We start from the raw sequence: 11,817 nt of genomic DNA on the forward strand, positions 1-11,817 counted from the left end.
ACTGCTAGTGAGGAGGGTGAAATGTTAGATGGGGAGGCAGAGTGTGGAGGGGAAAAATAGTGCAAATTATTATCCTGCAATCGCAGGTAGGAGACATCACATGATTTGGCCCTGGCTGTGGAAAAGGTACTAGAGCATGGAAAACTGGGCTGGAGGTAGAGCAGGGAGAATTAAGGTAGCAAAAAAAAGAGAGGGGAAAAGTTAAGAATGAGCAAGGAAGACACGCATGCCTTACCACATCTTGCAAAATTTCAAAGAGGCACAGTAAGAAGTGGCATTTGCAGCAGCTTTCCCACAGGGAAAGCTTGTTATGAAATCTCAAATATATGGCTGTGTTCAGTACTACAATAATATTTTCTAATGCAAACATTTTTGTTACGATTCCAGATCTCCATGAGGCAAAATGTTTAGAGATTTTCTTTAACAGGAATGAGAGATCATCGGATTGTAATCTGGAAATTTAGAAATGGATCCAGGAGTATCAAATTATTTTTTTACAGTTGCGAATGAGGTCAGTGAAATTGATAGCTGTTAGCTAAACTGGGATTGATTATTGGTTTCCTGACTGCTAGCATTAAATAGCCGGGGGTGGAGGTGGCTACATGTAAGGTCAAAGTGGAAGTCGGGACACAACACAACTAGTATCTCTTACATAAGCTCCACTTTGGTTTTATAACTGGTTGAAAAGGTGATGACCCTGTTAAAACCAAAATACTATTTACTGATATAGCAGGTTGAAGTACTACTTGAATCTTCTGAATTATCATAGCACAAAAATCAGTGCTGCTGTCTTATGATCACTCCACAGAACAATGTCCAAGCCTACACTCGAACTTGTTTTCAAGGAAACACGTTCATTGTTGATGTATATGCAGAGGGATATGCACATTTTTACCAAGCTTTTATTTTTCTCTGTGTGAAACATAGACTTGCCACCTCTAGTTTGGAAAATTTCTGGAGATTTGAAGATGGACCCTGTTAGTAGGATTTGGGGTGGGGTGGGGTTTGCACAGCGGCCTCAGCGGGGTATAATGCCATAGGGTCCATCCTCCAAAGCTGTCATTTTCTCCAGGGAAAATGATCTCCAGCATCTGGAGTTCAGCTGTGATTGTGGGAGATTTCCAACTGGATATTGGCAACCCTAGTGATGTAACACACATCAAGTTCTACATGTACAATCCATAAGGAGCAGATGAAAAGCAATGGCTCATGCCAGTTAGAAATCTATGACTGGAAATGCAGTAAATAAATATATCAAAAACTCTGCCTAAACATCTCAGAAAAGACTAGGTCATTGAAAATTGCTTTTATGTTGCAGTCATTGAATTGTTTCAAAAAGCAAAGCACATGGTTTTGCAGATTAAATGTGACCATAATAATAGCATTAAAAATTATTTCACTAGACTGTGTGGCTAAAGATGTCGTCCTGAGAGGGTGGCAGGGCATCTGCTCTGCTATCTCTGAAGCCTGACAGGCGTCAATTGCGCAAGCAATTGGCAGAAAAGAGGAGGGGTACGCAAACCCCACCTCACCTTTCTACCCAGGAAGTTCTTGGGGCCATCTCCAATCCTTTAGGGAGTATATCTTCCTGGATTATAGGCTGTCAGCGTTCCAGGTCCAGAGGACGACTGCCATTTTCTATCTCGGACTTTCTTTTCTTTCTTTAATCTTAAAGTATCTGCTTCAACCCTACACGATAATTTACCACAAATGAACGTTTTGAACTGAGGGGAGGACATCGGCTGAGTTCCAAAACATCATTTACTGCAAGTATCTCTCGTTTTTTTTCTCTCCGTCTCTCTTCCTGCATCAAAGCCCTTTGTTTCCCCCCTCCTCTTACTCTGCTCTGCCCGAAGCCACCTCGTTATGAGGCAGGCTAATTCTCCTAACTAAGCAGAAGAAGGACCCAAATCAACTCAAATTAATTGGCAAAAGCTCTTATTGTAATTGTTTTGGTTTTCGGAAATAAGAGATAAGAGCTGTGAATGGGAACATCTCACGAGAACTCTGTGCCAGCACGAGAATACCTGCCTTAACTGACTTTAATACGTCACATGCCAGAGGATAAAACAGAGGACCTCTACTGGCCACTTGTAAAATTGTTTGAGGCCGGGTTTTTTTAAAGTCAAAAACATGTCTATGTTAAAAAGATTGGCTCATCTAATAGAGATACAAACCCAAGATTACAAAGTATTTATAGATGGATTGGTCAAAAATATCTCCAAGGAGATCCAAGATGGCAAGGAAGAAGTCTCCAATAGGAATGATGGATCAATAACAGTGGCTGATGACAGCTTTAAACAAGGTGGAAAACCATCAGCAGAACAGAAATCTGAAATTCATATCTTCAAGGTGATCCAAGATGCCAAGGAAGAAGTCTTTAACAGGAATGATGGATCAATAACAGTGACTGATGACAGCTCTAAACAAGGTGGAAAACCAACAGCAGAAGAGAAATCTGAAATTCATATCTTCAAGGAGATCCAAGATGCCAAGGAAGAAGTCTTTAACAGGAATGATGAATCAATAACAGTGGCTGATGACAGCTCTAAACAAGGTGGAAAACCAACAGCAGAAGAGAAATCTGAAATTCATATCTTCAAGGAGATCCAAGATGCCAAGGAAGAAGTCTTCAACAGGAATGATGGATCAATAACAGTGGCTGATGACAGCTCTAAACAAGGTGGAAAACCAACAGTAGAAGAGAAATCTGAAATTCTGGAGACGGAAAATAGGATGCCGGAGTTCTGCAGCCCAGATAAGGACACCCTTTTAAAAAAGACATACAGCCATCTCAAAGCAACAGTGTACAAAAATCAATCAAAAGAAATATGGATCTGCAGTGAAAGTAACCGATTTAAAGGAGCTCTTTGGGGAAAAATTGTATTGATACTGGAGTCCAGGAGGTGCAACGGCCTCAAGATTTATCGATGCATATTCTGCGGGAAAGAGTACAACTGCACTTTCTACGCCAAAGGCCAATGGGACAGAATATAAGTCTACGGGAACGACAAGATGTAGCAAGCCTCGAGATGAGACCCCCTTAAGAAGACCGAAAGCTCATATTGTTGTATGTTTAATGTTATACTGTATTCTATATTTCTATTTTTATGAAAAAGGGGAAGCAGTGTCTCTTTCTCTCTTGTTTCTTGTTTCTTTTCCTTTGTAGGCATATAGGTAATATAATCATTAGTGTTGGAAATATAAAATGGGGTTCTCCCCCCTTATTTTTTCTTCTATTAGTATATTGTTCTAGGACCAAAGCCTACACTGACCTGTAGAAAATGTTTAATGTTAAGCTTTCAACTTAAATCTGAAAATATACCTGTCAGGATGGCTCTTAGAATGGGTCAAGTATAAATTGTTTTGTAGATGTATAAGAATTAAGGATAAGGAGAAGCTATAGAAGACTGAAAGCTTATATTGTTCTATGTTTAATGTTAAGCATTTAATCTAAACCTGGAAATCTTATTATTCTCTGTATTAACAACATATACTGTATCCTACATTGCTATTTTTATGAAAAAGGGGAAGCAGTGCCTTTTTTCTCTCCTGTTTCTTTTCCTTAGTAGGCATATAGGTAATATAATCGTTAGTGTTGGAAATATAAAATGGGGCTTTCCCCCCTTATTTTTTTATTGGTGTATTGTTATAGGGCCAAAGCTCATATTGATCTGTAGAAAATGCAAAGCTCTCAACTTATACCTGTCAGGATGGCTCTTAGAATGGGTCAAGTATAAATGGTTTGTAGATGTATCTGTATTAAGGATAAGGAGAAGTTATGAAATCCTTTTGTAATTTTTTTTCTTTGTACATCTTTAAGGCAAAGCCCTACTTTCCTCTCCCTTCATCAGGGTATTGATACAGGGCCAAAACTCATACTGTTCTATAAGAAATGTTTAATGTTAAGCATCTAACTTAAACCTAGAAATATCTGCCAGGATAGCTCTTAGATTGTATCAAGCAGTTAACGTGAGGTCTACGATCTCTCAAGTAAGTTGATTAATAATAACTTTTCTTTTGTATATCTAAACAGGCCTTTTTTTTTAATGTAGTGGAAATGTGGATGGCTCTTAGACTCATGGCTCTTAGAGTTTTGGGCAAAAGTTTATATCACTGTGGAGTCAATGTGGGGTCGTATATTTTCAAATGATGATTATATTTTATTTACTGCTTTTCGTATCAATAACTCATGTTGCATCCTATATTTCTATCTTTATGAAAATAAAACGAGCCAATACCCAGCTTTCACTTCTCAAAGACTCACAAAGGCTAAGAAATATAGTTGCAATATCTTGACCATAGGACAAATATACATGTATTCAATCACAAACAAGTCCTTATGTAGATTTTCCCTACTACGGAGGGCTGAAAATGAAGGCATGGGCACTCCCATGCAAGTCCCTTCCATCTTCTAAGCCCCCACTGCTAACAAGGAAGGTCTGATCCTGCACAACTGCAGGTTGGTGCAGCACCACAGCTACTTTTAGCAAGCTCTACTTGATCAGCCAGTGAGTTAGCCAAACTATACATGCAGTTCAAAGGCAGCCAAATTCTACCTCTACAGTTGCAACTGCGAAATCCAAAGCATCAAGAAAACGAAGAAGGTGGGAGCACATACTGTGTTATCTTCTAGAATCAGGTGTCTTTGTTTAAGGTGTCTTGTCTAGAGAAGGCAGGCGGTATCCTTTGAATATATGGGAGAGATGATATCCAGAACTCGTTTTCACCACAAAGATATCTCATTCTTTGTGTAGCTTTCGTAGCCATCTTGCACTTTCAGTTGCATTAAAATAGCCTTTAAAAGTAAAAAAAAAAAATTATTTCACTATTCTCAGGAAATAATTATTAATTTTGTTAAAATATTCATTAGTCAACTTCCTGCTTTCTGGAAGGCAAGACAAGTCACAATATAAACAGAACAAAAACATAAAAATACGTAGTTCAAAAAATACATATACATAACATACATTAAAAGCATTAATCAAAATGACATTTCACAACTGTGAATTAGTAGAAAAAATTAATCAAAGGTGGTAATGAATAACAGCAAATGCTTTGTCAGAAAACATGCATGCATCATTAGAACATAAAGGTAAATAAAGGTAAAGGTAAAGGTATCCCCTGTGCAAGCATCGGGTCATGTCTGACCCTTGGGGTGATGCCCTCTAGCGTTTTCATGGCAGACTCAATACGGGGTGGTTTGCCAGTGCCTTCCCCAGTCATTACCGTTTACCCCCCCAGCAAGCTGGGTACTCATTTTACCGACCTCGGAAGGATGGAAGGCTGAGTCAACCGTGAGCCAGCTGCTGGGATCGAACTCCCAGCCTCATGGGCAGAGCTTCAGACTGCATGTCTGCTGCCTTACCACTCTGCACCACAAGAGGCTCTTGTATAAAGGTAAATAGGAAATGCTTTAATAATAAGAGAATGTTCCACAAAGGACAATTAATATTCCTATCTAAAGCCAATTTAGATCTTAATTGTCATCCATTTCTCTTCCTGCCAAGGGAAATAATAAAAGAAGCATTCTTGGCATGTTTGGTTAGAAATAAATTCTCTTATGTACAGTCTTAAGATTCAGCTAATCATTTCAGCACTTCTGTCTCAGCCTTTTTAGTCTTTGTTCTGCCTTTTTCTCTTTCTAAAAGTACATTCACTCCAAATATATAGCTGGTTCCACATTCAATGTTCAGTTTGAAACAGAAATAATTAGTTCATTTTTGAGAAGGGTATAAAAAGAGCTCTGCTGGATCAAATCAGGGGTCCATTTACTCCAGAATCCTGTCTCTTTTACAGTGGCCAAGGCCATATGCGGTCAGGGCCCAGTGTACCTTAGGGACTGCCTCCCTGCCTATGCCCCCCAAAGAGTCCTGCGCTCCGCCGCCACCAACTGGCTGAGGGTCCCTGGCCCTAAAGAAGTCCGCCTGGCCTTGACCAGGGCCAGAGCCTTCTCTGTACTGGCTCTCACCTGGTGGAATGAGCTCCCAGATGAGATCAGGGCCCTGACGGAGCTAAAGCAGTTCCGCAGGGCCTGTCAAAGGAAGCTCTTCTACCAGGCATTTGGTTGAGGCCAGGCACAATCGATTAACAACATCAGCAGGGCCCTTGCCCCCTCCCTCTTCCCCCCTGAAATCCACCAAGACTCCTGGGCCTGTTGTATCGTTAGTGTTTAATGTTATACAGTTACTTGTTATTATTATTATTAGTTAATAATATCAATATTATATTTAGTTATATGTAATATTTCCTGTATAATTTCTTCAGTTCCGTTCTTCAGTGTAAACCGCTTTGAGCCTTCAGGCAGGGTGGTATATAAATGCGAAAAATAAATACATAAAATAACTGGCACTGGTATTCAAAGTTTTACTATCTCTGAATATGGAGGTTTCCTTTAGTTACCTTGGGTAGTAGTAAAAGACAGTAGACTTAAGCTCCATGGATTTGTCTATTCCCCTATTAAAGCCATCTATACCTGTTGCCATGATTACATACTGTAGCAGATAACACTTTAATCACTCATTGTGTAAAGAGGCATTTCCTTTTGTCTATCCTGAATCTTCTGTCCATCAGCTTCACCAGATATCCTTAGGCTTTATTATTTTGGGAGAGTTCTTTCTGCTGATCCTCTTTATTCCATCATGCATCCTTAACAGTATTTTGTTCCTTATATTTTGGACTCAGAAGAAAAAAGGAAATCACGAGGCACAATGATATAGTAGTCTTCTCTATGTTTATTGGTGAAAAGGTTAAAACAAAAAGTCTAAAGGGTCAAATATATGATCAAACATAAAGTGTCAACCAAAACGGGATCCTAGTGACCCGCTTTCTGTTTTAAGTGACCCGCTTTCTGTTTTATCTTCGTCAGTGGTTGCTCTTCCAATATACTGTCATAGTAATAGTCGTAGTATCACATTGGCAAAATGCTCATAATCATCTGGGGATTTCATAAAGTGCCCCAAACAGCGATGCCATGGCCAGGGCCCTCCGACCCAGCTCTCCCATAGCTGACAAACAACTGAGGCAGCAATAGCGCACAGGGTAAGAGATGGCCAAGGGGCGGCCCATCCTCGGGCGCCCATGCCCAGGCCTTCAAGTCACGCGGCCCATGCGGAGGGAACCTTTCCATTACCCCTTGCGCCCTGAGGACCTCTCGCGGCGTCCCACCCACGGCCACAGACCTTCGTGCGCCAAGGGCCAGCTCTCCAGCTGCCACGAGCGGCGGGGCTGTTGAGCTTTCCATTGCCCCTTTAGCCCGCCATGGCCTCTTGCCATGTCAAGGATGCTCCGAGAGGCCTTCACAGCCTGATGGGCAGGTCTCCTGGTTGTGCTGCCGCTGGCAGGAAACACTACGCCAATACGATAAGGTCCCGAGGGGGAGCCCTTCCCCCGTTCCCTTTCCCTTACCACTTCTACCCCTTTCAAAGCCCATTTTTCAAAATGGGCTTTGATGCTAGTATTTTTATAAATCTCTATCACGTCCCTCCTTGTCTGTTATCTAAATGGAAAAGTCCTAGTTTCATGAGCCGTTTCTCATAGGAATCTATTAATCATCTGTAGGTCCATCTACTTTTTCCAGTTCTGCAATGTCTTTTTTGCGGTACACTGACAAAAACTACCCACAATATTCAAATCAAGTGACACCATAGATGTATACAAGGGCATTATAATATTGACCATTTTATTTTCAATCCCTTTCTTAATAATCGCCAACGTATAATTAGTCATTTTCATTGGGTTGGCATATTTATTGGACTTTCAATCCAAATAATGATGTCAACCCATTTCATTTCAATGGGCTTGACATTTGAATAACAGCACTAGGGGTACTTTCACATATTTGTTTTAAGTTTTCTGCTCTGATGCTGTTTAAAATGATGTTGGAAACGATATTTTAAACACTGGAGTATGAATCGTATGTTTCTGTTGAATACTGTTCCACTTTTCCGGATATTACATATTTTAAATTTCTCCTCCCATCTTTTCAGGTATAGTGATACAGCAATATATTTTAAAAAATCTGTATCAATTCTTTTATTAAAAAGTAAAGAACCTGCTCAAAATAGGCAGGAAAATCAAATTGTGGTACTTTCAGATTGGGCCCTGCCTCGCACATGTCACACTCACTCCCGCCTACCCACCTGGTCATGGGCTCTCTGCCGGCATTGCCAGCAGTTTGCCCCGGATGCTCCCCAGGACACATGTAAGTGCCCTGGGGGTGGGGCCTCCATTCCTGTCGGGCGGGGGGGGGGTGTGAATTCCCCTTCCACCTTGGGCCGAGAAGCCCAATTGCTGCTAATGAGGAGGCAGTCATGGCGTCCCACAGGAGCCTGTGAGGAGCCCCCAGCCATGCCAAATGTGGCCTCGCAGCCTCCTTGGGGCCACCATGGCCGCCTCCTCTTCAGCGCCATTGGTTGTGTGCCCAGGTAGCCGCACGCTGAAGGTGAGCCAGAGAGAGTGGCAGGGAGTTCCTGCACTCTCCCCGCCTCACCTTCAGTCTGCTCCGTCCCAGCCATGCCGCGGGGACCACGTGGATCCTGCGACTTGGCTGGGAGGCTGCACACTGAAGGTGAGCCGGAGAGAGCGGCGGTAAGTTCCCCTGCTCTCCCCAACTTGCCTTTAGTCTGCTCCATCCTAGCCGTGCTTTGGGGACCTTAGGGAGGCCCTTCCTTCCTTCCTTCCTTCCTTCCTTCCTTCCTTCCTTCCTTCCTTCCTTCCTTCCTTCCTTCCTTCCTTCCTCCCTCCCTCCCTCCCTCCCTCCCTCCCCTCCCCTCCCCTTTCCTTCCACTTTCTGTCTGCCTGTCTCTCCCCTCCCCTCCCCCCTCCACTACCCCACTAGTGCCGGCTCATTCCTGACTGTAGTGGGCTTTTCTTACTAGTAAGGCAATAAGCCTACAGTTGGGTGAGGATGGAGAGACTCTTACTCCAGACAGAGGAAAGAGAGAAACCAGAAAGGATCTGTAAATATTTTGCATCTATTTTTTCCCAGAATTATATGGCCATATCTAGGGATGGTAGTAGGCAAGGTATAGTATCTGAGTGATGGGTTGACATGGCTAGAGAGATTGTTGAGAGCCACATGGCTGCACAGGATGATTTTAAATCCCCTTGGCCAGATGGCAAAGACCCGAGAGTGCTCAAGGAACTTTCTGGAGAGCTTTGTTCATTATCTTTAGGACCTCTTGGAGGACTGAAGATGTGCCAGAAGTCTGGAGGACAGTGAATGTTATCCCAATCTGCAAAAAAGGAAGGAGAGATGACCCACAAAACTCCTGGCCAGTGAGTCTGACCTCAGTTGCAGGAAAGATAATGGAGCAGATTTTAAAGGGTGTGATATGCAATCATCTGACGGACAATTTGTTGATCTGGGGAAGTCAGTAGAAATTAGTCTCCAACAGGTCCTGCCAGACCTACCTGGTTTCCTCCTTTGACTAAATTATGGGCTTACTTGATCATGGAAATAGAGTTGATGTTGTTTACCTGGAGTCACTAAGAAGGTCTCCAGTGCAGGATGGAAAACCGACCTCACTCCAGTACACACTTCTTCAAACACAGCTGAGTGCAAATGTTACCAGGAGAAAGGTCTGTGTTTGGGATGCTCGCTCAATGCCCCTCAAAGAAAGAGGTGAAGCCGCCTGTGGGGGCCATCACAACAAGCATTTCGCCAGGAGCAAGGAAACCAGCCACACTGACTGAGGGTTTGAAAGCCCTGTGCCAGGCATCTCGAGTGCTCGACACCCTTGATGAAGCATTTGATGCCTGCCACCTTCTTCATAAGAGTCATAAGAGGAGGCCAGCGAGGCCCACAAGTGGCAGAAAATGGGACAGTGAGACAGCCCCACCAGCAGATCCCTACCAAGAGCACGAGATCAGTAAGTCCCATCCCTGTCCTATTAATCCCTGTGACTCTTTCCATTCCAGAGATGGGAGTAGGGATCTGAGTACAAGGAATGCTGAACTGAGGGAGCACGCAGATGTTACTTAGTCCAGAGATGGTCCAGGTATTGCTAGAGGAACTGACACCACTCATTCACTTTGCCCAGATAGATGGATATCTTTCCAAGGGAGGGGAGGCTACCCATCGTACACCCCCCTTCATTTGGACATTGAGGAGCACTGGGAAAAGATCCAGCCTGTGGTGGCACTGGGAGTGGCCTTCCCATTTGTTTTGGGTCTGGGCTGGCTGTGGCAGCATGACCCAAGGGTGCATTGGAGATCCCCAGTATTGACTATCAGCAATTCTGGGTGCCATGACCACAGCCGCTCAGCAGCTCCAATGGGAAACTTCTTGGAGAAATCTCACATTGCGGCCCCTCCCCAGACTGAATGTGCAGGGCTGAGCCATGAGGAGTGGGGAGCCCTCCTGAAAGAATATTGGGATTTTGTAGAGGTTCTTAAGAAACAGGAATGTGACAAACTTCTCCTTCACTGTAAAACAGACTGCGTTATTTAGTTTAAACCAGGAGAGCCTTTGCCAAAGGCAAAGATTTATTCTATGAGCCCACAAGAAATGGAGGAGCTGCAGAAGTTTTTAGATAAGAATGTAGCCCCGGGGCTTTATCCAGCAAGCCACTGCACACATGGCTGCTCCTGTGTTGTTTGTAAAGGAGGAGGACAGGGGAGTGCAGAACTGAACCCGGCTTGCCATATTAGAAGTCAGCACTCCTAACCACTACACCAAGCTGGTTTTCTATGCTGAAAACATACCATATATACTCGCATATAAGCTGACCCGCATATAAGCTGAGGCACCTAATTTCACCACAAAATCTGGGCAAATTTATTGACCTGCATATAAGCCGAGGGTGAGAAATGCAACAGCTACTGGTAAATTTACAGGGTGGCTTAAGCTCTTAATCCATGCTCCATCATCCCAGGCTCTCCCATCCAGTCTCTCTCCCCCCCCCCAACAAATACAGAAAAGTCAAGAGGATGAATAGCTCCTGTTTTTTGTACCCCACTTATCACTAACTAAAGAAATCTCAAAGCGGCTTACAATCCCTTCCTCTCTTGATGCCAGACACCCTGAGAGAGCACTGACAGAAATGCTGTGAGAACAGCCCTGGCTGGAGAATCAAACAGTGTCCTCAAGGCCAGCAAACCAGAACAGAACAACAGTACCCAAAGTTGGCAACCTCTACAACAGGTACAACAGCTACCAAGCTGGAAGGATGGACTACTCTAACTACAGCTACAGTGTCCCCCCCAGAACAAAACACTGAAATAAAGATCAGTAAAACTGAACACCGAACTGTAAAAATCAGCTTTTAAAAGAAACATAACTCCAAGAAGAAAAGGCAAACAATGCTGCCTCTCAGATAAAAGAAGAAACAACTAGAGAAACAGTAAACCCCAAAGCCCACCCCACCCCACCCACAGAAACCAAAATAATAGTTTGGAAGAAGTGATTAAGAGGAACAAGAAAAGTGAAAGCAAAAGGGAAAAAATATCAAAGTCCCTCAGTCAAACTGTTGATGTTCAGCAAGCTGCCAGAACAAGCTCAGCTTTTGCAAAAGGCAATGAATGCAATGATTGGCTAGCTGGGAGCAAGGAACTAGGGTTGTGCAGAGAGGCCCCGATTCGGGGCCAATGCAAGTCAATGTCTCCATTGACTTGCATTGGAAATCCTTCCCCCGCCTTCCCCGGGGGCTGGGAGGGAGGGGGTGTAAGTTGCACCCCTGAAACTTCTTGGGGTGCTCAGGGAGGATCTTCCCTGAGTCCCCTGAAAGTTTCAAGAAGATTGGACCAAGGGGTCCAATCCTATGGTCTCCCAAAGAGGGTGCCCCTATCCGCTCCATTGGTTACAATGGAGTATCA

This window comes from Paroedura picta, chromosome 3, assembly GCF_049243985.1.
Source record: "Paroedura picta isolate Pp20150507F chromosome 3, Ppicta_v3.0, whole genome shotgun sequence".
Lineage (NCBI taxonomy): Eukaryota > Metazoa > Chordata > Lepidosauria > Squamata > Gekkonidae > Paroedura > Paroedura picta.